At 35.9% G+C, this 26,875-nt stretch overlaps 1 pseudogene across 1 annotated transcript; it reads left to right on the top strand.

Annotated features, from left to right (window-relative positions):
• The first annotated feature begins 23,161 nt into the window (after nucleotides 1-23,161).
• LOC308557940 (sodium/potassium-transporting ATPase subunit beta-3 pseudogene) lies at nucleotides 23,162-26,444 on the top strand (annotated as a pseudogene). The gene is made up of 2 exons: nucleotides 23,162-23,355; nucleotides 25,638-26,444. The product of its transcript is annotated as a sodium/potassium-transporting ATPase subunit beta-3 pseudogene (transcript).
• The last annotated feature ends 431 nt before the right edge of the window (nucleotides 26,445-26,875 follow it).

The following is a 26,875-nucleotide window of genomic DNA, read 5'->3' as shown; positions in this document are numbered from 1 at the left end:
TGGCTGGTGCCTTATGGACATTCTGGAAAGGCCGCTTTGGAAAAGCGTGCAAGGCAGTGTTAACATACAGGCTCTCAGCTAAACAACAGTAGGAATTTAGAGTCAAAATGTCTTCATGTTTTAAATCTTGGAATCTTCACTAAGGTAATATACTGAAATATATTAGAAAGGTAATATTACTAAGGTAATATTAGAAATATATTTTCCTGCCTTAGCCTGTGTGGCTCAGTGGGTGGGAATGTTGTCCCATACACCTAGAGGTTGTGGGTTTGATTCAGGTCAGGGCACATACCTAGGTTTTGGGTTTGGGACACAGTGGGGGGCACATACAGGATGCAGCGATCGATGTTTCCCTCCCTGCTTCTCTCTTTCCCCCTTTCCCCCCTCTCTAAAATCAATAGAACATATCCTGTAGTTAGGATAAAAAATTTTTTTCTGAGGGTACAGTTTGTAAACAAAATCTGGATAAAAATAGTCATTTGTTGTAAGGAAAGGACAAGTACCCTGAGCTTAAATGTGATTTTTTTCAGAATTTGAGAGTTCAGGAAATTAATGTTAGGAAAAAAGAAAGGTAGAAATTCTCTCTGCTGCTAGGTGAGCTGATGTTAAGTTCGCGAGATTTCATTTCTCATCCTGGGAGCTGACATCATGTTCCTCAAAAGACAGCTGTCTGTCCATCTTTTAAAATTCAGAACAAATTAAGACTTTGAAAAAGTCAAAGGAGTTGAAGCTATTCTCTTCTTTTCTTTTGAGAAATAGAAGCTAGATGGGGCAGGGGAGAATGGGAGTTCACGGAAACATACTTCTATTTACAAAGTTCGTGAAGAATGCAAATAGGATACAATTGTTAGGAATTTTAAATAGGGAATTTATCATCTGCAAAGCAACTGAGTTGTCAAAGAACAAAACAAAAACAATGATATAATATGGATAAAAGTGATGGAATCTTCCTATCTATTTGTTATTGAAAATCGCGTAATTTAATAACTAATTTTATGTAATTTGAATACATTGATTAAAGACATAAGCATGATCATATGATTTGCAAATATAACATTTAGAGTGATGATTCTAATTTAATTGTAGAAATAATGAATTGTCTTTTGAGTAATTATTTGTTATGTGGCAATGCTAATTAACTTATTTAAATAAAACATATAATGAATGTTTTAATAAAAAACATACATAGGCTACTTACCTGAAGTTAAAACTAGACAATATTCATTGTTTTGCTCTGATTTTTAAATTAAATATATTTTTGCATAAATTGATATTCAGCATTAGTTGATAATTTGAAAGGTCTCATATTACTATCCCTACATTCCTTTGTTGTGTAGTTGTTAGAACTCATTAGTCATTGCCTCTTTTTTAAAAATTTTTTTTAACATTTCATTAAATTTATTGGGATAACAATGGTTAATGTGAACATAAAGGTTTCAGGTGTGGGTTTCTATGTTACAAGATCTGTATATTACTCTGTGAGTCACTGTCTCTTTTTACCAAAGCATATGCTCTCTAGTTTGCCTCAGTTCCCCACCTTGTTCAACTGCTTACATGCTTAGCATTTGAGTTAGATTATTGTCTTGCATACATGCAGGCACATAATAAAATTTTATATATATTTGCTACAATTTATGTTTCTATAATTTATGATAATATAAATGGTTTGAACAGATTCAGGCTCTTTATATAAAACAATCTAATCTACCTATAAGAAAATGCTTTGCATATCTCTTAGACACTTATAAATATGTTAAAAGTGAAAATCATGCAACTTAGTAACTATTTATTAATTCCTATTAGTGCAAAGCCTGGTGCTGAGTCCTTTCAAATGGATCCTGGTCTCCGGAGTTTAACTTTTTTGTACAAGAGACATTTATGTATGTCTATGAAACAATGCAAAATTTGAAAAAAAATAAAACATAATTTTCAAATAGTGGTGGGCTTGAAAATTATCATTTTAGTCAGAGAAATTAGAGAAGACTTTGTTTAAAAGGTGACAATCTTTGTTGGAAGACTAGCAGGATTTTATCAGATAAAATCTAATAGGCAGGTAAGAGAAAGGCTGAGCAAAGGAAAATAATTTAGAACCACTACATATTTTGGAGAATGGCGTTATTGTTTGTCTCTTAAGTAAAACAAAGAGAGTTATCAGAAGGTATGAAAGTAAATGGAGCCAGCATGCATAGAACGTAACGCCTAATTTTCATGGTGTATCAGTTAGAGTAAGTTAAATTGTGTTGCATAATAAACCGCTGACCTCATCTTAGTAGCCTAAATACTAATGTCTTTTTGTTTGTTTGTTCATATGCATCTATGGTTTACCATGACCTTTGTTTCATGTCATAGCAATTCTGGAAAGCTGCCTGCTATAACATCTGTCATCTAGAATTTTGCTGGTCACTAAGGAAAGAGAAAGGAACACAGTGAATCATTTACTGATCCTTAAAAGATTCCATCTGGAAGAAATACTATCACTGCCATTCATCATTTACTAAGCGAAACAGGCCATAAGACCCTGTCTAGCTCTTGAGAGACAATAGCTCGCATTTCCACTGTGAGCTAAGGGACTTACAGCTAAGTGAAGGATGTCAGTACAGAAACATTCCAGGAGAGCAAAGTTTAGAGATGTCTTCTCCCTGGAGATGTTCCGGGATAGTAAAAATAAAGACATTTTCTTTCCCTTTGTAGAGAAGAGTTTACCTTTCAGAATTAAGATAAAATCTCTCACTGTCTCTCCAGAGGCAGGTCTGTTACCAGCAGCCTCTATGACGTCACCGTCTCCTGAACTCAGGACACCTCTCCTATTACGCACTCAGCAGCTCCTTGAAATACCATCTCGCCCTCCCCCTGTCACTCTGTACGGGCTGGGACATGGGAACAGATGCTCTGATGTTACTTTTGGATGTTGCTGCTTTTTCCATGGGTAGCAAACTCTTTGTCTCTGACCTAGAGGCCTCAGATTTTCTGTCAGGGTATGAATATAAAACTCTAGTTGCTAACAACTTCAGAGTGAGCTAGGTCCTCACCTGGCCATTTCTATAGTGAAGATAAAGTATAACGTTGTATATAATTTAGCACCATGCTGACGCACTGTGTGTGCTTGATACTATTATTAAAAGTAGAAAAGTCCAATTTGGTAAATATAACATCATACCCTTGTTCTGGAACCAAGGATAAAAAGGATCTATTTTTTAGCCTTTGTGACCCTTTGTATGTAACATTCATTTAAAGTAATATTCCTGCAGAAAAAGTAATTAGGATCAAATTAGAAAGAAATCTATTTCAAAAACCTTTGAGTCTTATCTGTTTAGTATTCCTTACTAAACAGATTACTTGTTAAGGCAATTTGTAAATTCGTCTTTATAGAAATGTGCTGTTAATGTAAGATAGCTGAGCTTGTAATAAGTGAGAAAAATAATTGGTCAGGAGTATGAAACAGTAATAGCTTTGACCACGGTTGAGTGTGGTACCGTATATATTACAACATACGCCCCTGTAATCATTGTTATCTTCCCAAATAGTTCCTAACCTCTTGTTATTGATATTTTAGAGGTGCAAAAGTATTTTTCCAGGTGTGGGTAATGACCTATGGCCATTCCTGAGATCTTTCTCTTTTGATTTGTAGCTTCTATACCAGTGAAAAGTGAGGAATGCAAAATAACCTCATTACTTTTATGCAATTACAATGATTAGGTTTTTCTCTAGCCTTTTCATCATTGTTTGCATCAAATATCTATTTTTCTTTGCTGAACATTTATATTTTCTTTGCTTGGGAAAAAAACTGGCTGTTTTACATTGATTCTTCCATTCATAGACAGTTTATAAAGAATGTATTATTTTTAAAGAACAACCATCAATGCAGACAGAAGTTAAGCCAATAACCTAAAGAATTAAACATATTTCACACTAAAAGAAAAACACCAAACAGTGGAACTGATCCTTTGTCAATATAAGTAAAAACTGAACATAGGTATTCAAAACTTATAATGAGGCATCTTAGTAAATATTTTGGTTCCTGGTTCTAGTTATTATTAATGTAATAAAACATTAAAAATAAAGATGCTAAATATAAGACTGCGTGCTTCTATTATTATATGTAAATATGATGGAAGTTAAATAACTAAACTCCCCCAAAGCTTAACTAGTAATAGCCTATCATTGACCAGAAGCCTGACCAATAACAAAGAGTGGATTGACACATATTTTGTCTGCTGTATGTATTATATGCTATAAGACTACAATAAAGTGAGCTAGCTAAAAAAGAATGTTACAAAATCATAAGGAAGAGAAAATATATTTACATTACTTATTGAAGAAAAACCTGCTTTTAAGTGGATCTGAACACTTCAAACCCATGTTATTTAAGGGTCAACTGTACTTCTAAGTAAGACTAGTTTAACTAATCTTCACAGCTTATTAGCTGTTTCCCCATATTTTAAGGAGGACCATAATCAGTGTCAAGGTGGGAATTTTGAAAGCATTCATAAAAAAAATTATTATCCCAAACTATGCAAATTTCCCCTGGTTTTAAAGGGTTCAATACCATGAACAATAATATGCTTTTTAGACATCCCCTTTGAGTTTAGATATTTTTCAACATGTTCGGCTTATATAGGTTTCATGAAAAGCTCATTTGCCATTTCTAAGGCTCTTTCTAAAAACAAGAGAACTAAATAGGCAGAGGCAGAGAAGCAGCATACCCTAAGGGGGAAAGGGCTTGGGATTTCTCAATGTAATAAGCGATATTACAACTGGAAATCAGAAATAGAGATAGAAAAGCCAAAGCTGGATTGTATGCATGTGTGAGTGTGTGTGTGGTGTATGTGCATAAAACCCACCTTATTCCAACAATATTCATGAAGTGCCCCAAATGTTTAAACTTCTATTTCCCTCCTCTATACTTGCAAGAATAAAATTTCTCATAGTGCCACTTACCTTTGTAAAATCAGCAGTTTTCAATATCTGATTCTGTCTGCACAGTTTGAGTGTGAAGACTCATAGCAGAACCTGGTAAGTCAGTACTGATCTTCAGCTGTTACAAAAATAATACTTCTTATTTTCTGTTAATGCTATTGGCAAGTTTCTACAGAAATATCACATAGAAACTTGCCAATAGCATTAGCATACTTATGAAACATAAATGCATAACTAGCATTTATGTTTCATAAGGAGCCCCTTTCACAAGTGGCTACTTATGAAACATAAATTTATGTGGCTTCACTGGATTTTGTATTTAGTGAAATTCTTATACCATTAAAACTGGTTTAGTAATAAAGCAGTGGTAAAATCCACTATGGTAAATTCTTTGTGCCTGATCCTTATGTCTATCTTTCTTCATAGTTTAAAATAAGTTCTTTATAAATATATCGTGCATTTAATAAATGGTCAAAGAAAGGCAAGGGCATTATTAAATGAAATTTTAAAATGTTCTGCAAGTTTTAATGATTGTGTAGATGAGACAGCTGCAGTAATATTTTTTTATTGTGGTAAAAACACATATTAAAGTTACTATTTCAATTATTTTAAGTGTACAGTTCAGTAGTGATAATTATCCTCACATTATTGAGCAGTAGATCTCGAAAAACGTCTTGCCTTACAACACTGAAATCCATTAAGTACTAGTTCTCCCTCCCTACTCGCCCTTGACAACCACCTTTCTGTTTTTCTGATCCTATGATTTTTGACTACATTAGATACATCAAATAAGTGGTATCAAACAGTATTTGTCCTTTGGTGACTGACTTATTTTTCTTAAATGCCCTTGAGATTAATTCATGTTGTAGCATGTGACAGAATTCCGTCTTTTTAAGGCTGCACAGTATTCCATTGTAGCATACGCAATGTTTTCTTTATCCATTCATTCATTAATAGAAATTTGGGTTGCTTCCACCTCTTGACTATTGTGAAAAAATGTTGTGATGAACATGGGTGCGCAAATCTTTCTTCTTGGTCTTGCTTGGAGTTACTTTGGGTGTATGGGTGTATACCCAAAAGCGGGATTGCTGTGTCATATGGTAATTCTATTTTTAATTTTCTGAGGCCCCCCCAACTGGTTTCCATAATAGCTGTGCCAGCTTACATTCCAGACAGTGTACAAGGGCTCTGACTTCTCCACATTCTTACCATCACTTGTTATTTTGTGTTCTTTTGGTCACTGCCATCCTGAGGTGTTTGCGGTAGTATTTCACTGTGACTTGATTTGCATTTCCCTAGGGATTAGGGAGACTGCTCATCTTTTCATATGCTTGTTAATTATTTGTGTATCTTATTTGGACAAATATCTATTTAAGCCTTTTGCCTGTTTTAAAATTGGGTTATTTGTTTTTTTATTGTTGAGTTATAGAAACTCTTTATATATTCTGGATAGTAAATCTATAAAAATAGAGGTTTTCACATTAGATCAAGAGTTATCTCTGGTTGATGTATCTTTTCTGACCACCACCACCCTTTACTAGAGGATATTTAAAAATAAAAGTCTTAGCAGCTTCTGAAAAAAAAAAAAAAAAAAAAAGAATTGTCCTCTTCTATGTAAAGATACAGGTTTCTAGATTCTCTTGACACACAGAGACCTGGCCCTGTGAGCAGGCTGGCACATTCCTAGAGCCCGAGAGCCACCAGGCTTTTGGCTGCAGAACCAGCAGGCCACTTGGCCGGCAGGCTCCCCACCTCCACTCTTCTACTGGGGAGTCCAGGGGAAGCTAACCACGGCTTCTACCCTCAATCTATTTCTCAAGCAGGGGAAGTAGAATTTGACCCAGAGGGCTACATGTTTCAAGAAAAGATAAAAGTGCTTTTTTTTTAATCCTGTAAGTGAAGGATATTGTTCAAAGTGGCATATTTCAAAGCTGCGCATTACCTGCTCGCCCCCATAGGCATTTGAGGCTGCAAACCCTGCTTTAAGCACTGACTCGTGGGAACAGCAAGAAGTGTGCCATAAATATTCTCCAAAGTTCATCACAGTGTATCTTGCTCCTGGGGGAAGCGGGAATGGTAAAAGTTTGTGTTAGGGTAGACAGGAGCACCTATTCCTTCTGCTCAGTGCATGCTATTTTTATTTTGCCCACAAATTGAATAAAATCCCCCTGGCATGTGAATCCCAGGAAGTATCATACCTGACAAATGCTCTAAAATATTCAAAGTAGATATTTGAAGGAAAGTTTTGCTGTTTCCAGTGTGACTCTGGTAATGCATTAAACCATTTAGTAATTAAGAATGGATTTAAACTGCCTATAGATTTCTTGTTTTAATAAGATTTATTAGTTTTCACACACACTCCCACACAATGATCGGCTAGGCAATAATAAAGTACATGAAAGAGAAGCAGGTAAATATTTAAACATAAAAAGAAATCCTTTCAAGTCATCTAAAGGTCTTGGTGGAAATGTAACATAACAGGAGAATTGCTGTTACCTTTTAAATTTGAAGTACTTCATCCATTATGGTAACAAAGGTGGTTTCAGGAGTGATCATTACATTTCCTTAAAATGTCAAGGTGCTTTGGGTCCCTCCAAGAGGAATACCATTTCTTCCTTGCCTCTCGTGCCTTAAATTACTTTATGAAGACAGCAATGTTTACCAATTTAACAGGATCCCACTCTAGGCCTTAGGTCATTGCTCCCTTTCTTTTCTTACAAATGGACTCCAAATATTATTTTCCTCCAAAAAATTGCCCCTGTCCCATGCTTCCCTGGTGCCAGCAGAGCCCACCAGGAGCTAAGCTTCCTCCCCTGCAGGCCGCGCCCTAGGGTGTCCTCCCTTTAGCCTCTGCCCTCTCACTCTTCTCTCCTCTGTGCAAGTTTAGTCCCCAGGTCCCAGCAGTATGACTCTGCTGACACTGTTACATTAATTCAGGGTTCTTCACCTAGAGACTGTAGGGCCTGGGGGGCCTCACCTGGGAAAGCCGCCCTCCCCACACCAACTCGGTGCACAGCTAGTGCACTGCCGTCTCTGGAGAGAGTTGCAGTCAAGGACTCTTTTCATTTATTAATTTTTTTTTGAGCTATAAAATTATCTGCTTTATTTAAACTTTGGTATTTGTAAGGTAAATGGTATAAAAGTTAATAATAAACTTAAGAATTTTTACCACCTCAAAAAAAATCTGTAGTACAACCTAACTCCATAAAAACTTGTAGAAAATCAGAGAGAGAAAATATATGAGTACAGCACTGTCCGAAGCTGACTATTGAAGTACTGATGTGGTGATTCCATGCTTACTACAGAGTCTTCTGAATTGTCCTGATTTTCCAGGTCATCCAGAACCCGAAAAATGATGCTCGGCTTCATGTTCAGAGCACTAGAATGGCCTGTCAATCTGTTAATTTAATTAAATGCCATTTAGCTTTCATGATCATTATAAACCTATTTAAATGTGAGCATAGATATCTCTGGGATACTTGATAAAATTAATTTCCTAAAATTACAAATCTGAGGAAGAGAATCCCAACCATAATAAAATCACTAAATTATAGATCCCTGGAAAAACTGATGTAGCATTCATTGCTTTTTTTGTTTCTTTAAAACATTTTTTTTTTTTTTTTGCTACGTGCTCTGTACAGCATTCTTCTAGACACTGAATTATAGGGTAAGGAAAGAGCCTAAATGCTTGAAGCAATGGTTTATGCAGTGCAGTAGGAGAAGACATATCAAACATAATCTGATCAATGAACAGGAAAAAATTCAGGTCCAAGGGTTTTCATACTTGAGGGCACACTGTAATCACCAGGAGAGTTTTTAAACTTTCTATTGTTTGTGTCCCTTCCCTAGAAATTCTGGGGTGCATTCTGTATGTTTGAATTTTTAAAAGACCTTGTGTGACTCAGATGTACATGCATAATTGAAAATCATTTGCCTAGAGAAATATGTTAACCAGATTTAAAGTACGGAAAAGTGATAGAACTTTTAATTTCTGCATTTCTAAAGCCCACTGGGTGTCCAAAACATCACCTTAAAATATATTCAAGGCTTCCCAGAATTGAAAGTGTCTAAACTTTATTACAGCAGGTAGGCAATTTAATGGAAATGCAAAGGATGCCTGGAGGAAGATGAAAGAGTCTAAAGATGGCTTGCAAAAGATTAAAGAAACTCCTGAATATTCTGAGAATGAAACTGATAATTGAAAATACACACATGTCAAAGATACACATATGAGCTACAATTGATTGAAGGAAGGAATTGGAAATTAGTATCAGAGTTTTACTGAGGACTGAATGAAGTACAGGCGGCCTTTAAAATGCTGGACGGATGGATTGAAAAGACCTTGAGTGGCCAAAATACTGGGATTACATTTTTATAGCTCTCTTTATCATCTGTATCAGTGCAGATGCTCTATACCTCTACTACCTTGTATTTATATATTTGTAGAGTCCTTGGTTCACTTTACTTCTTGGCCCTCTCCCTGTATTCTTAAGTTATATACATCAAACTCCAATACGCAACTCAACTCAATCGGATATCCTAGTGTTGGTGAGTGAGGGACAAAAACGAATGTTTCCCCTGCGTTGTGTCTTGGACAGAAGGTTGATTGTTATTAGAGATGTAACCTAATAAGTTTATTTATCTTCCTAATTCATTGAACTTCAAGATCCAAAGGAGTGAGATGAGTATTATTTCAGTTTTTATCAGCCAAGGCAGAGCAGTACGGTGTATAACTGTTATGAGCATGGGTTCTAGAGCAAGGCTCACAATTCAAGGGTGTGTCCTGAACTCTGATATTTGTGAGCTCTGTGGCCTCCAGCACACTAATTAGGTAATCTTTCTGTACAGATTCCAGGCTAATAGCAGCAGAAATAAAACAGTAAAACAAATTCTGTCCTTAAAAGAAAATTATTCACAGTAAATTTTACCAGGATTATGTTTTATAATTTTTATAAAGTATTAGATTTAGTAAATTCCCACTCAAATCCAGCATAGAACAAAAAACATTAAAGATGCAACTTAAATTCTAAAATGCACAGTTAAAATAGGATATAATACCATTGGTTTGTTGTAACTTGCTGCACCTCAGTAGTGCCTATTTCCTTCATTTAAATGGGAACTATTAGCTGGCCACTGTAAAATGAGTTATTTGAGGTTTCAGTGACTGATTTCACAGAGGCTTCATAATTACTTTTACAATATTTCATTTGCTAAAATGGGCAATATATTAAAACAGGTGGATATCATAAGCAGCCAACACAAATGTTTAGTGTGTGGCCACAACATGTAGTTACAATGAGTGTGCAAAGTTACTGAAATGACTCCAGGGTAATATGGATAATTTTTAATCATTGGTGAATTTCCTTTACTCTGTAGTGTGTAAGAACAATAGTGGCTAGTTGTAAATGAACAAACTCATTCTGGAAGACAGAGCTTATGCATTTTCTCCAAAGCCTTTTTGAAAAAAAAGGTACATACTAGTAAATAAAAAGCTGCCTATAAATACCACATAATTCTGGTGTTAACTTTCAAATGGTGCTAAAAAATATGTGTCATCCTAATACTATTCAGATCCTCAGTTGGCATCAGTTGCTAATTGCTTTTGACTCTTTATCATAATTCCCACTGAAACAAATCCAAGATTGTGTTAAGATATTACAAAGTTGGACTTTTATAATTTTAAGTAGAATACCCTTCAGCTTTTTCCCTAGGACAGATTGATTCCTCCACTCTTGACTCTCGACATCTCTGGGAGGGCATCTCTGAACTCTAGGCTTTCCTCCTGTGCAGTGAGTAGTCTGGCTGATCAACCCTTTGTCATAGGTGGTAAACACAGGACTAGGATTTTATCCCAAGCCCCCTGACACTAAATTGATCCGGGGTACCAAATGACTTACTTGCATTTTTATACTAATGAAAATAATAAACTGATTTAAGCCCCCACTTTAATAAGATTTTTCAAATAGAAATGAGAATTCAGTAAGCGCATCCTTGACCAGAAATATTGGCAAGTACTGGTTTCCTTGCCAATGGCACCAGTTTTTAATAACAGAAAATCCAATTATTGAATAACTTACATAGTAGCAACCTTAGAAAGGGCATGTAATACAACAATCCTGTCTGACTTAGAATTTTTGTTTCAGAGTCCTAGGTATGGTTAGGGTTAAACTTGAGGTCTGATACTATGTAAAAACGACAGGGCAAGTTACAGATTGTGTCAGAGCAGCTTTTTAAATTGAATCCTACGGGTAATTTCTTCAAGGCCCCCCAAAATATAAAAATTACTAAGAATCACAATGTGATATTTATTCCCAGGTATTTTATTCTTTTGGTAGCAACCATGAATGGAATTGTTTTCTTAGTTTCCCTTTCTGATAGTTCATTATTGGTGCATAAAAATGCAACCGAGTTCTGGGTATTTATTTTATATCCTGCTGCTTTACTGAATTCATTTATCAGTCCTCGTAATTTTGGGTGGAATCTTTAGGGTTCTCTATATGCAGCATCGTGTCATCTGCAAATGATGACAGTTTCCCTTCCTCCTTTCCAGCTTCATTGCCTTGCGTTTCCTCCTGTCTGATGACTGCGGCTAGGAGTTTCAGTTCTGTGTTGACTAAGTGTGGGGAAAGCGACATCCAGTCTTGCTCCAGAGCTTAAGGGAAACGCTTGCAGTTGTCTACCCTTGAGTATAATATTGGCTGTAGGTTTGTCATATATGGCCTTTATTGCATCGAGGGATGTCCCCCCTATTCCCGCTTTGCCGAGAGTTTTTATCACAATTGGGTGCTGGGTTTTACCAAATGCCTTTTCTGCATCTGTTGACATGCTCATATGGTTTTTGTCCTTCAGTTTGTTTATGTGATGTGTCATGCTTATTGATCTGCGGATATTGTGCCAACCTTGCATCCCTGAAATAACTCCCACTAAATTATGGTATATGAGCTTTTTAATGAATTGCTGGACCTGGTTTGCTAATATTTTGTTGAGGATTTTAGCATCTATGTTCATCGGGGATTCTGGCATATATATATATATATATATATATATATATATATATATATATATGTTTTCTTTCTGGTGTCTATATCTGGTTTTGGTATTAGAGTAATGAAATACTCATAAAATGGGCTTGGGAGTTTTCCCTCCTCTTGAATTTGATGGGAATGCAGACGGGTGCAGCCACTGTGGAAAGCACAGGCAGTTACCTTAAAAAATTTAAAAAATGGAACTGCCGTATGACTCTGCAGTGCCACCCCTGGGAATTTATCTGAAGAAACCAGAAACACTAATTTGAAAGAATATATGCACCCCTATGTTCACTGCAGCATTATTTACAACAACCAAGACCTGGAAGCAGCCCAAGTGTCCATTAGTAGATGAGAGAATAAAAAAGCTGTGGGCCATTTACTCATGGAATACTATTCGGCTGTAAAAAAAAGAAAGAAATCTTATCCTTTGAGACAGCATGGAAAAGATTATGCTATGTGAAATAAGCCAGTCAGAAAAAAACAAGTACCATATGTTTTCACTCATATGTGGAATCTAACAAATAAACTAACAAGCAACATAGTGACAGACCCATAGAGAGCCGGCTGACCGCTGTGGGGCGGGGGTGGGAGAGAGGGGGGGTGGAGGGATTCACCAAAAAAGAAAAAAAGAGAAGAAAACTCATGGGCGTGGACAACAGTGTGGTGGTTGTCAGGGGAGGGGGGAGAGGGAGGAGAGAAGGGCACGGGGGGGATAAATGGTGATGGGCAGAGACTTGACTTGGGGTGGTGAACACACAATACAGTGTATAGATGATGTGCTGTAGAACCGGGCACCTGAAACCTGTGTAATTTTGTTAACCAGTGTCACCCTAATAAATTCAATAAAAAAGAAAAACAATGAACAATTATCTTTATATCTCCAAAGAAAGGAAAAAAAAAGAATCGTGGTGTGATAATGGGTTTCCTTTTGGGAACACATATAGAAATGTGTAGCTCATTACAAGTCCTCAGAGTGGCTGTCCTCCCAGCAGGACAACATTCTGCAAAATTTATAAATACGCTAAGCCTTTCCAAATATTTGTCATTAGTTAATAAACTATACCGGTTAGTACATCTAATAAAAGATTCATTTCAAACACCAGGAGGCATGGCTTTTGTTAAGACTTTAGTTAAAAATCTATGGGTCAGTAGCTTGATGTATTGTCTCTTAATCAAAAAGAATAATGAATTGAGTCACACGCAGTAGGACACAGGCTGAAATCCTGCAGTGAAAGTATCTTAATTTGTCCTGTCCCCATGCTATTAACCTAATTACCATGCAATTTAAAGTTAATAATAAATACAAGCTTATATCTGAGTTCAGACTAAAGGGTTGGCAATTATGCCAAGAACTTTAATAGAAAGAAACAATGAGTTTTATCAATTAATTTCAATTCTATTTGACTTTGTCTGAAACTCTCAAATTAAAATGGATTGAATCTCAAATTAAAGAGAATAGAATTTTTGATAGAATAAGACAATAATGTAAATCACCCTCTGCCTTGTCTCCATATTATAGTTCTTTTGAAGAGACGTTCCTAGCACAATTTGAGTTGCAGGTCATGCAACATCACAGCAGTGTATTAGCAAAGAAGTGATAGGATTTATTCGCCGAACAGTACAGTTGTAGGCCCTTATTTACACATCAGCAGAATACTTGGCTTTCTTTTCTATATATCTCACTCTAACTGAAAGCTTTGTTTGACTTCACAGTAAAACTATACTTGGTATTTCAGAAAATGTATGAGCATACCTAGTGTTTTTCATCTGAAAACAACACTTTTAGAAGTAGACTTGCAGGATGTGTTATTTAATGGACATGAGCAACTACAGATAGTGTGGGTTCCATTGCATTTTCTTTCTTACAAAATCAGGCTGTTTTCATATGACCATCTCAATCTGCAAATGTGTAGAACTCTAGAGAACCACATGGCCCAAATGAAAAATGCATGCAGACACATTTTTAAGTGAAATAATTATAACTAACATAACAACTTGACAAAACACGTATAACAAATTGTGACCCAGACAAAGGAATTCAAAAGCTTTAGGGAAAGTGTCTTGAAAAGAATTAGAGTTTTCCAGTATGTAATTAACTGCTTAATTTGCAGAGCTATTATTAACAGGACTGCCCTTCTGACATCAGCAGATCTGCAACAAACACAATTTGAGCTAGTAGCTTAATATAGAACATTTATTTTCAAGTCATTACAGTATATGTTACTAGCAGACAAAATTATGAACAGTGAATGGTCTAACTGTTCTTCTCCAACCTCTCTTCTCTATTTCCCAGTTATTTGCTTCTATATTTCTGTGAATTTTTCTCACCTACTTTATGTTTACTAATTTCTTTCGGCATGTTACATTTGCTGTCAAATGTATCCAATGAGTGTGTATCTATGTTAGATTTGCATACAGTAAAATACACACATCTTTAGTGTGCAGATTGATGTTGTCAATTTTATACATACAATTAAAATTCACATATAAAATATTTTCCATCATCCCAGAAAATTTTCACATGCTTCCTTTCAGTAAATTCCCACTCCCATAATCATTAGTTTTGATTTCTATCACTGTAAGTTAGTTTTGCTTGGTTTTGGATGTTATATAAACTGAATCACGTCTTCCTTCTCTTGCTCAAAATAGCTTCTGTGATTCATCCTTTCTGTTGCATGTCATTAGTTCATTATTGCCTAGATGGTACTATAGATAGTATTGCCTTGTATGAATATACCGCGCCTTACCCATTCTCCCGGTTTATGGACATTTGAGTGTTTTTCAGTTTTAGGAAAGGAAATCTATAAATGTTTTTGTGAAATTCATGTTGTAGATATAGGTCTTCATTTCTCTTGAGTAAAGTGTGCATGGTTCATATTATAAGAAACCACTGTACCCAAATGGTTATAACATTTTACATTCCCTCCAGTAATATATGAGAATTCAAGTGTCTCTACATCCCTGCCTGCATTTGGTACCTCCAGTCATTTTTGTCATTCTGGAGGGTGTGAAGTGCTATAGCATCATGACGGTATCAATTTGCATTTCTCTGCTCTGTACTGACAGTGAGCACTCTTTCATGCACTTGTCGATATTCATATATCTCCTTTGTGAAGGTTTTATTCAAATAGTTTGCCTGTTTTGTCAATTGGGGTGTTTATCTTCTTACTATAAAATTATGAATGTCCTTTACATACTCTAGATACAATCCTTTTTTCAGACATAAGCATTGAGATTTTTCCCCAGTATGTGACTTGTCTTTTTATTTCTGAAGCAGTGTCTTTTGATCAGCCTAAGTTTATAATTTCGATTATCTTATTTTTTTATCGTAAATGTTTTTAGGTCCTATCAAATAAATTTTTGCCTCTTCAAAGGTTTCCAAGATATTGTAAAATTTCATCAAGAAGCTTTATATTTAACTTAGGATTTTAGATATAGAACTATAACATATCTTAATTTAACGGTAAAAATCTAGTGTTTTTTACTATTTATATTGATTCTTCTAATTCATGATAATTTGTATTCTATATATCTGTCTTCTTTAGTTACTTTTATCTACATTTTCTAAGGGTCTAAAAATCACACTTTGCTTTATTTTTATAGAGTTTTGATGCTCTATGCTATTTCAAGTGATATATATATACACATATCTATGTATATATGTATATATATATATATTTTGCTTCTAGTTATAGAAATACATATATTGTTGAAGCTAGCCATGAATCCTATGCTTGCTAACTTCATTTAATGTTTGTGCACTTTTCTTTTTCTCAGATTTCCATAAGATAGTCTGTTAACAATTAAGTTATCTCCAAACAGCTTTCCTTCCTTATTTCTAACATTTATGCCTTTTTTTTGTTTGCTTGCCTTCTTACAAGTCAGCACCATGAGAACCACACTCATTAGATATGGTAGCAGGAACAGACATTCTCGATCTGTTGTCCCAGACAAACATCTCCTAGGGAGGTGTTTTCAACACTAACTATAATGTTAAGTGGATGCTTTCTAAAGTCATAAATTTTTTTGCAAAGCAAAAGTAACGTATTTATTCATTCATTCAAGAAATCAGTCAGTCATTTAACATACAAGGCAGATATAAAGACAGAAAAGGCTCCTGTTCTCATGGAACTTACAAATAGTATAAGAACAGGAAATGGAAGCACAGATACTAAATGAGTCAATAAATAAATAAGATAAAGTATGTTATAGGGAATTACTAGTATAAACAGTAATTGAGTACTTTTTCCAATTACATTACAACTTGTATTTTTTAAGAGTGGTATTTCCTGTCTATTCAAATAGTGCCCTTGTCATATAAGCTCCATGTGAGTGAACCTTTTCTATTTCTGTGCCTGACTTATATATTTAATGAATGAATGACTGAGTGATAGATTGAATGGAAAAAGAAATAATTTGTCTTGTTTGGAAAATCATTTTATGACTTGAGAATAATATTTATTTCTCAAGAAACAGTTGAAATGCTTCTTGTTTCCTTCGAAAAGTTTATCTGAGGAAGCATTACTAGACACTTACCCTTAACAGAAAAGTTAGTTTGTACCACCCATCACCAATCATTACAGTTTTTTACATGTCTACTTACTGGATTCTGAGTGCTTTGAAGTTTGAAACATGACAATGCTTGAGAAATAATGAGTGTTCCATAAATGCATGTTTAACAAATGAGTGGATTAAAAACTATGAACATTGTTGATTCACTGAGCAAAATGTTCAAGAAATTCTATGTTTTTATTATACTCTACTTTGTTAGGTTTGCTGTATTTTGTCAGGATCTCATTTCATGGTAAAAATGGAACTTTATAATGTGTATGTCAGGGAACATTATTTTCTATTTGATAAGGACACTGCTTGCATTTAGAGAGAATAACTTTTCTCTCTATTAATGCCATCATTCCATCAAGAGCCTAAGGCACTGACATATATTACAAAACAATAGGTCACAGAGAAAAGCATTTTAAAATTTTAGTATGAATACATAAGTTAAATTGATTTATACCTACAAGTGACATCTTTTTGCTGAAATTAGATGAATGTGTTCACAAGTCAGTAGTTAAAGAAACTGAAAGCTAGGCCTACATCTATGCAATGACACCCTGTTAGTTCACCACACTGTTGTCAAGAAGAGCATGGGTGTATAACTAAACATACACAATGTTCAGATATTAAGGTTCTACTAAAAACAAAATCTAGATTTAAAACAAAACAGAAAACAAACAGAAAGCACCTCTTGATTTTGTTTGGGGCAATAGGTATGACATCAGAGTATCATGCATTCATCTATGGTTTCTGCATATTTAAAAATAAGCCGAAGTCAAATTCAATATAGAAGCAATATAGTTTTAGTTTCTTTAAAGCATTATGGGTCACTATTTTTTTTTTAAATCAGTTTCTTTTAATCCAGTATTTCTCATATGCTCATAATACATTGTTGGATTAAATTTCCAAATTAATAAAGTTTATATCATATATTCTCCTATATCCAACATAAATACCCAGCAGAAATGGAAATTTAAAGATTCAAGGTGTAGTCACACCTCACTATAACATCAATCTGACATTTAGTCAATCCCTAAATTTTCATTTTTTCCTGTGTTGATAACTGGGATGGTTACTGCCTCCTAACATGTCTGTGCTCTCTTTGAAATACTATTGCTGAGCACATTATTTTTTAAATTCTCACCCAAGGACATGCTTTTATTGATTTTAGAGAGAGAAGAAGGGGGGTAGAGAGAGAGAGTCGTCGATGTGCAAGTGAACATCAATTGGTTGCCTCCCACACAGTCCTAACCTGCGATCAAACCCCCAACCTAGGCATGTGCCCTGACCGGGAATCCAACCCATGGCCTTTCGGTGCACAGGAGAGCACTCCAACCAACTGAACCACACTGGCCAGGGCAATTTTTTTTAAATAAACTTTTTTAATAAAATTTTTTTAAACATACAATCACAACCTGAGAAATCAAGAATAGAAAGAAGAGACAATGAAAAGACATTACTAATTAAAATAGAATCAGTCACCTTTTACTAAAAGTTAGAGTCTGGGGGAAAAAAGAACTCTGTACTGGTGATTCATTGAAGCATGAACAGGAACAGTGACAGATTAATGGTCAAAGAGATAACAAAATAATAGTCATTACTGACACAGTAATTCAGGATTGTTGGAAAGAGGGACAACAACAGAACGTCTTGAGGAACCCTTGGTTTGAATCATATGAAATTACTAATATTTTATTTTTTAATCTAATACAGCAATTTCATGTGATTCAAACTAATATTATTTGCCAGGGACTGTGGTAGTTATTCTGCATCAGTAACTGATCTATAACAAGCTGCGTCAACTTCTGCATACTCATGAGATCACATTAATGTTTATCGTTTCATTTCCCAGGGGCAAAATTGCTCAGTCATCAGTCCCCAAGTGCCTCTTCAAAGGCAGAGGCTGGCTACCAAGTGCTGGAGAGAAAGCGAATTCTTATACCTTGCTCATGGCAGTGTAAATTGGTTGAGTCTCTTAAGAAAAACATTTGGCTTTCACTCGGAGCATTTACGTGTCTTAAGAGCCAGTAATTCCACGCCCCAGATCCATGCTCAAGAATGACTCTTGTGCAGGTAAAAAGGACAATAATAGAAAAGGTTTACAATAGCAAAGTCCTTGAATGAACCTGAATGTACATTGACAGGAGAATGAATTAATAAACTGTAAGTCTGCTTACAACGAAGTACTTAATAGGAGTAAAAATAAATAGAGCTACATGCTATAATATTGATGAAATCACAGTACTCATTTGAGTAAAAAAGCCTCCCTAATATTACATAGAATATTATACCCTGTTTACTAAAGCTGAAAGTTTTGTGTGTTTTTCTTTTTATTGAAAGTTAAACAATAAAGTTAAAATAAGAAAAGTAATATATATGTGTGTGTGTGTGTGTGTGTGTGTATATATATGTTTTTATTTATTTCAGAGAGAGGAAGGGAGAGAGAGATAGAAACATCAATGATGAGAGAGTCAATGATCGGCTGCCTCCTGCACATCCCTGCTGGGGATCGAGCCTGCAACCGGGGCATGTGCCCTGACCGGGAATCAAACCACGATCTTCTGGATCCTAGGGCAATGCTCAACCACTGAGCCATATCAGCCAGGCATGGATATTTCTTATATTATTATAGATAAGTAAATACATAAATAAAGGAAAATTTTTTGTAGAAAACCTATGAGAATGTATATAAAGCAAACATTGCAATTAATCCAATTCAATAAGTACATGGTTCCAAATAAGAAAATAAATGAATAGTATAAACATCTGAGAGTGGGGTAATATTATTCCCATTTACAAATGAGTAAACCAAGGCAGGGCCAAGTTTATGAAGGTATTATTAGATGTAACTCTCACATGAATTACTTTCCAAAAGGAGCTTCTGATGGCATATTTGATGGAAAACATGAGATCCTGCCCTGCTGGAAACACATCTAAGCTGCCATCCGGGCAGGGTGAGAGAGATTTCTATCATGAGAGAATTTCTGAATTCCTGTTTTCAGAAAGCTCCCTGACCTTGATGAGCCAGCCACACACATTCGCATCTGTAGCTGCGCTAGCCTTGCTCTGCCCTGCCTTCCACCTAGCGAGCTCTACTGAAGGTTCCAGAGTTTCCCAGATGACTTCTGCTGGGTACTGCACCTTCCTTAAAACATCTAACTGACTCTCTGAGCAAAACAGCCCCGCCTCCCTCCTCGCCTGGGCACTCTTCATCCAAATGCTCTATTGTTCTGTTTCAACACCTTGTTTTCTCTTACTAAATTTCCTCAACTTTGTACTTTTTCACCTATTTATGTAATTGTTCAACTGGTTCATTTTTCTCTCTTTAAATCTTATTACTCACTATTTAAAACATAAATATCTTAACTTTATATTACACATTTATCTTTGGAGCTAGTACCATTTTACTTAGGTTGGTTGTACTTTGAAAGTTGATAAGAGAAGGTATTTTTTTTTAAGTGATATTTTAAGACATTTTTGACTTATTTACATATGGTCATGGAAACATATAAAAACGACACTCTACATCTTTGGTTCTCTGATGGAAAATTTGTACAATAAAGAATTCTCATCAGGGAAACGGAATATTGTAAAATTATATAGTTAGCAGCAAAGTCTATTGTCTTCTTTGACAAGCTTACTGACCAGTGATTTGTAGATTTCAAGAAAGCACTTTGTTGAGTGTCCACAAACCATTTCATAATACTGCTATGTGTAGAAGCACCCAGAGAAGCAGATAGCCCTACAAATAGCCTTTGTGCTATTTATATGAGTATCAGTTTGGGGAAAATATTGCACTAGGAATATCACCATTTATCACCAGGGAAATTAAGATAGTTGAAAGATTGTTCTCTGGTTTCTCTTTTCTCAAAATGTTTCTCAGCAAGTTCAATGCACTGTAGGAGCTCATTCAAATATTTATACTGACTTGAATTTAGCTTTGGTGTATTGCTTCATTAGGAGCAATAATGAGGCTTGAGCAGTGACACTTGCTAATGGATAAAAATACTATGGAGCACCAATGGCCGTCTCCTCTACCCCTCACTTCTGAAAGGATGATAAACAGCATTTTAAGTTTTGAACACACAGGAAGATATCATATATACATTGGGTGAGTTTTCTGATGTGGTGTTTCTATTACTGTTAGTGACAGCTTACAGTTCAAACTGCATTTTACTCATTCAGCATTATCCCATAATATAAATTGCCTAAATTTTAGCAGCTGAAATGTGTACAGTCTAAACTCTAAGACACAAAATAGACAATTCTGAGCAATGCTGAAAACCACTGTGATTTGTTTATCTGATTCTAGTTTCTCTTGAATATGCTTGTTTATGAGATTGAGACCTTGTTTGCCTTACTGTGCCAAATATAGCTCTATTTGTATAATACTCCATTCCAAAAAACATTTATCAGAGTTATAGTAGTACTCTTATTTTTACAAAGAATTAAAAAACTGTGTCTAGAAGGAGAATTTTGAGCTGAAAATAAAGCTGAGTGATTTAGTTCAACTCTTTTTAGAGAATAAGAATCTATATCAGTTTTGTTTCCAAAATAAAATTGATCTGAAGTAGTAAGCTTGGGTGACTAGTAAATATATTTTCTTTTTAGTCAGTGAAACACAAGTATGATCAAAGGAAGCTGAAATATATCACGTATTCTGAAGTGTAACACCACTCTAAGATCTTCACAGGAATATTTTAATTATAATAAGTTTTGTGATCATCACATCTCAGCCTTTTCAACATTTCTGTTGCTCTTTCTCATATACTTCAATAAATGCCAAGTAAATATCATATTTAAAGGAAAGAATATGGAAATACTTGTCTTATTTCAGACCACGTGTAGAATATTGGAATCACTGAACAGCAATTTAAACTGTTTGTAGTCAAATAAGAAAGCATGTCAGCAATTTAATTGGATCCATGGAGTATGAATGGATTTTCTATGCACAGTTATTAAACTATAATACTAACAATGGGCTGCTGCTGCTTCAGTCCTTTTATTCCTTTAGAGAGAGGACTTTCCAAATGACAAAATAAAATAGTGGAAAGGGTCTACCAGGATTTACATAGAAGTATAGTACAGTATAGTATAGTATAGTATAGTATAGTATAGTATAGTATAGTATAGTGTATAGTATAGTATAGTATAGTATAGTATAGTATAGTATAGTATAGTGTAGTATAGTAATATATCTGGCTTTTGTTTTACCTATATGCTTTATCAAAAATGGAAATCTTCACATAGTTTTATCAAACATCATTGAACATGAATTACCCTATTACATCTTGATCCCTTGAAGACCTCTGAAAAGCCAAGGTAGGTAATAATTAAATCATATTTTCAAGTCTATGTATGTGCTAACAGAAGAGATCCAGACATGTGCGTACTTTCAAAGGAAAGTATACACAATAGTTTCAAGGCTCTAGGTGTTAATAAACAGAATGTAGCAGTTGGCATTATTTTAACATGCTATAAATATACAAATGTACACATATATATATAAAATACACAGGGTGTGTATGCACATTAGCTGACTGAAACAGCAAGCATTTAAATGCAAAGCCAAAGGGTGAACAGGGCACTGCTCAGTTTAAAGATACTGGGAATATTTAGTGAATGGATGAACACAATTTCAGAAGAAGCAGACCAATTGTGAAACATTGCCCCAGAACACATCTGAGAAGTCCAAAACTGTAGGAGAGAACAGTGGGCTATGTCAAAAGAGCAGGGGTTGTATTCATACAGCTCTAGGTTTAAATCCTGACTTTAATGCTTAGCTATGACATTATGACAGGTTTTCAAGAGTTTCAAACCTTGTATTGATCTTAGTCCACTTGTGCTGCTTAGAAAATACCATAGACTGGGTGGCTTAAACAACAGAAATTGATTTCACAGGGTTCTAGAGGCTGGAATGTCTAAGATCAAGATGCTAGGGCATATGGGGCTGCTGAGGGCTCTATCTCTGTCTTGCAGGTGGTCTCTTTCTGGCCCTCCCATGACCCTCCCTTGGTGTGTGCATGGGGGGGGGCGGGGGAGAAACATACCTGTCTTCCTCTTCTTATAAGGTCATTAAGAGTCCTACCCGAACTAATCTAAATTACTTCCAAAAGGCCCAGCTTCCCAATATTGTCATATTGGGGGGTGGGGCTTCAGCACATGAATTTAGGTGTGTGCAGGGGCACAAATATTCTATAATAGTATCATCCTCTGAAAATGGCATAAAACTGATATGTGAGGATCAGAACACAGTGACCTTGGTGCTGCTGCTGCTGCAGTTGGTGATCCTCTAGTGAGGAAGTCAGCAGCAGAGCAAAACAAAATAGTCCGTCCTGGAAGCGGCTCAGGCAAGAGCACTCAGATTCCGACGGAATGTGCTAGAAGATGTATAAAAACCTGCAAAAGAGCTGACAAATGTTTTTGAACTCTGAGCTCATCTATTTGAGGATGTGGAAGGGGCTGGTAGAAAATTTCAGGTGCAGTTAAAGAGACAAGCAGAATTGCATTGGTAAAAATTGTTGGAGCACTATGGCGTTTCCCATTCTCATCTTAAACCAAATGAGAGAAGTTTCCTGAGAACCAACCAAGAGCAAAGCTTCCTATTGTCAGGTTTTACAGGCCATGAAAGAGAGTCTGCAATACATCCCCAAAACATAATGGTCAAAGAATATCATTTTATGCTTGAAGAGGCAGGACAGACAGACGAGGGCTGCAAGAGAATTTGCCAGGTTCTGAAAGGACTTCGCCCAACTGTACCAGGATTGAGAAGACTACGGGAGCGTCTTGCTAGGTCTGAAGCTGACTTAGGGTGGGGTTGGCATAAAGGTCAGCTACAGACCTCAGTACCAAGGTAGTGGCATTTGGAACTTGGCAGAGTGGGAAGGGGGATTCTCTGAAAAATGCAGAGAAACTAATTTCAAGAAAGAAGTCAGCATTGAATGTCTGCCAGGTAGAGAAAGGGCCAAAGGCAGATCAAAATAGAATTGGGTGCGCTCCTCACTCCAAATCACCTCTCTTCTGATTGAACCCTTGATGGGGGCTGTGGGATCAGAGGACGGTGCTAAGCAGTCAGGGAGGAATGGCAAGGGAGGAAATAAGCTGGCAGTTCCTTCTCATCAAGCGCAGGCTTGCCAGGCCTGAGCAGCACTCGGCGGGAGGAGAGAAGCTTTAATATATTTGAGGTTCAGTGTTTTGATTATTACACTAACTCATGATTTCATCTAATTAAATAAAACCATTTTGGGACTTGGAAATACCTGAGGACCTACCCACAAATTTATCCCAGAAGTGTACAAAGCTAGGCTAAGTAAGTTTGAAGAGACCAGGGAAAGAAAGAAAATCGCTTTATGACTTGCATATGGAGACCAATATGTTTAATAAACTAGTTACATTTTGCATAGTGATTAATACTTCTGTATTAAACAGTCTGTAGTGTGCTAATATTCTTTTTATACTTCAGAAAATATTATATACTTTACAAAACTGTTCCCATCTTGTAAAATTAAAATGAACTTTTTTTAAGATTTTAGCATGTATGTGACTGTGAAAATTCTATTTATGTAGTAATTTGAGCCTATTGCCTCTATTCCCAAAAGTTAGCTATTATTGTCTCTGGGCATATCCTTGCAAACTTTACAGAATATACTATTCGAGGATCCAAAAAAAGTACAGATTTCATTAACTGTCTAATATTCTACTGGGCTTTGAGATCCACATAAGTGGATGTGCAAGTCTTTGAGTTTCAGCTCTATTTGCGTTTATGATGCTGCCGAAGAACAAACCCCCCACAGGAACATCAATGATTAAAGAGGCATCTTCAGTATAGCAGATAATCAGTAAGGAAGCCAACAAATAAAGCAGCCCAAGGGGTATGTGCTTCCAGCCTCCTGTCTGAAGTCCAAAGTTACTTCTCCAGTTTACACAGCAGCTGTTGTCAGTGTCACTAAGAACAAAGCAGAAAAAGATACCCTGATTCTTTGAAGTATATTTGATTGCCCTTTTGAGTATGATGGGGAAACTGTATTTATTTTTACTTAGTATTAAAAATATGAAGAGAGCAATAGGCATTAATCTAGGTTTCTACTTCTTTGGAAGTATTTTTTTTTTTTATAATGTATGTTGTTGTCTTTAAAAACAGACAGTCTCTACAAATATTTTTAAGTCCCTTTAGATAAAATATTTATCTTGTCATCAGAAGGGTATCACTCTGACTCTATATCTTTAGGGTTATGTAAGGAAGTTATCAATTTCAAGGTTGTTGATGAGTATGAATAGATAATAGCAGTAGTAATATTGTGCATGGAATACTGTTTTACAAAAAATAATCTCTTGGAATATATTGGCTAGAACTTAAAATTATTGCCAATTATAAATATACAAATACAATTGTTTTGTCATTGTTTTCTCTATATTATGTGATAAAATATATAATTTTAAAGCTGAATTTTGGGAATTACTGAAAAATTGAATTGTAAATGTGGTAATAGCATTGACTCAGCTATAGGTTCTAGAGATTTATACATATATTCATAAAACCTGTGGCTCAGGAAGTTGTTAAAATTTTATCAAAGAATGCCCTTTAATATTTAAGAGTCAGATGATTTCATAATGGCATAACTCAGAATAATACAGATTGTCATCCTTAAGAGGGCAAGAGTTTCTATTCTTCATGAATATGTTCCTAGTGTTTAGAACAGTGGTTGGCCTTAATGATGCCTGAAAGATATTTGTTGAATGAATAAAAAAGGAGAAGCATCACCAGTAACATGATATTGGTATCAAGTACTAGTAAACAACACCTGCTTTGGAGTCAGACAGAAAATGGTTTAAATCTCAGCTCAGCTATTAACTACTTTTTTTTTTACTTAAAGATAATTAGTCTGGAACTTATTTCCATCAACTCTAAAATGGTAAATCGCCACCTAATTTATAGTGTCATTGGATTGGAGCACCTGGCACATAAATCAGCATTGAAAGATACACCTGGAGTTGCTGGAGCACCCTCTGCAGGGAGGCACCCTCAGCCACTGGCCGGCCAGCCTCCCTCGCTGCTCCAGGGCTGCGGGGCCAGAGCAGGGCAGCACCTCTGCCCTAGCCGCCTCCAGCCTGTGGCCACTCCCGCACATGCCACAGGGAGTCCTTCAACCAGAGCCCGGCCTACTGCAAGTTCCCCATCTACCTCCAGGCCACCAGAGCGTTCCTGGGGTACACTGCCAAGAGCTGGAGTTTGATTTTGCTCTTCTGCCTAGTTTTTCATGGGTTCCTGTCTGCACTCTTTTCACTCACAATGTGGGCTCTGCTTCAGACTCTGAATGATGAGGTCCCGTTACTGTGACCAGATTCCTAGCCCAAGACTTGTGGTTTTTCCAAAACCAGTGACTGCATTGGAATATATATTGCGTTGGATCCAAATTCCTATGAATGGTACACTGAAGACCTTTAGAAGTTTCTAAAGCTATGGTATGATTTAGAATGGAAGAATCCCACAGTCTGCCCTGACAGAGCACTTTTTGAACAAAAAGATCCAATTTATGCTGCATGTCTGTCTGTTTTCTTACTTCAAGTATGCAAAGGAGTGAATGATCCTGATTTTGGCTATTCCAAAGGAAATGCTCTGTATTTCTGTGAAAATAAATAGAATACTATAATTGGATTAAAGCCTCAAGGAGAACTGAGAAGAGCATGTAGTATTTCAAAGGATGAAACACAGCAGTTCTATGAACTTATCTTCCCAAAGGAATTATAGGCTTAAAATACTTTCCATAGGTATCTATGGCCATTGGTTGCTGTCCAGGTCATCTTTTATCCTAACAGCACTGTGAAAGAACTAATAGTCGGGTGCAGGTTTGATGGATCACCCAAACTAAAAAGCAGGATGATGGTGTCAAGTTTTTAGGACTAGTTGTGTTCAGTGTCACAACGCATGCAGAGTTTGAGTAAGATATGTCCACAGGGTAAATGTCTTGCTGTCTGTCTTCATTTTATACAAACTAGACCTGCCATTTTAGAATTTTGAGGCCACATTGGAGAAAAATGAGATGATACAGGACACTGAGCTAACATCAGAATGAGCCTCCAGATCATCATGTTCAGTGCTCTCTGAAGTAGCTGCCTTTTGAACACGAGTGTAGTCAAACACTGGATTCTGAACATGGAGAATGGGATCTGGTCTATTGTTATGTGGTTGAATTGCTTAAGTGTCTAAGGATTAATATCCTGTACTATGTAAATATTTTATATGGATTTAATAGGAGTAAACTGTCACATTTTAATGTAAACAAAGTTTGGGGAATAAAATGGTACCCGATCAACATCAGGTGACTTCATAGCTGCAAAACTGTGGTATGTGGAGAAGTTCTGTATGTAAGCAA

Source organism: Miniopterus schreibersii (assembly GCF_964146895.1).
Source record: "Miniopterus schreibersii genome assembly, chromosome: 5".
Classification (NCBI taxonomy): domain Eukaryota; kingdom Metazoa; phylum Chordata; class Mammalia; order Chiroptera; family Miniopteridae; genus Miniopterus; species Miniopterus schreibersii.
The sequence above is the reverse complement of the archived record's forward strand: the minus strand, read 5'-3'. Positions and strand labels throughout refer to the sequence as shown.